Here is an 823-nt window from a genome sequence, read left to right on the forward strand (position 1 = left end):
AAGCAACTATAGCAAGTCATTCGAGCCGACAGTGAAAATCTTTACAAGGGGTTGAATTACCTGGAGTGATAGGAAATTCGAACCGAAGCCTTCCTATATCAACTTAGTTGAGAGGAACGATTCGGGGAGCTGCAAATGAAGATGCAGCCAAGCATATGGAGATATTTATCGATTACTGCTGCTCTATACCCCACCGACCGGTGTGACCCAGGACTAGATAAAGGAGACTATGTTTATATTCTCACTCCGTGATGCTGCAAGGGAGTGGTACATAGATCTAGACCGAGCTGCTCATGGGATCACCGACTGGAATTCTTTGGCCTTGGCATTTTACAAGAAGTACTTCTCTGCCTCGAAGACTAATGCCATTAGAGCTCAGATCACGAGCTTTAAACAAGGGCCGGATGAAAATTTTCATGAAGCATGGGTCCGTTTCAAGAAGCTGGTGCGAACCATACCGCACCATGGGTTCGAAAAATGGAGTCTTTGCAATCAGTTCTATAACGGGCTGTATGACGATCAGAGCGCTATTTTGGATGCTGCAGCCAATGGTCGATTTGTTGAGAATATGGGAGAGACTAAGGGGTGGAAGATCATTGATGACTTAGCCACCCATAAAGCTGAGTATGGGAATTCCAGGGGGAATCAAAGGAGGAGTGTTGAATCTCATCGTAGCCGCACTTGAAGTTCTCAATGCGAGATTCGACAAGTATGAATCGGGAGGAGCTTCAAAAGGAGGTATTTACCAAGTAATGCTGTGTCGACGGTCCTTTCGTCTGCAGAAGGTGTGGAGCTGAGGGACATGTTTCAGAAAATTGTCCTA

At 45.8% G+C, this 823-nt stretch overlaps 1 non-coding gene across 1 annotated transcript; it reads right to left on the reverse strand.

Annotated features, from left to right (window-relative positions):
• Positions 1–364: 364 nt before the first annotated feature.
• LOC141588993 (small nucleolar RNA R71) lies at positions 365–471 on the reverse strand. The gene has a single exon (XR_012519955.1). It is a non-coding gene; the product is annotated as a small nucleolar RNA R71 (small nucleolar RNA).
• Between the last annotated feature and the right edge of the window lie 352 nt (positions 472–823).

Source organism: Silene latifolia, chromosome 6 (genome assembly GCF_048544455.1).
Source record: "Silene latifolia isolate original U9 population chromosome 6, ASM4854445v1, whole genome shotgun sequence".
NCBI lineage: Eukaryota > Viridiplantae > Streptophyta > Magnoliopsida > Caryophyllales > Caryophyllaceae > Silene > Silene latifolia.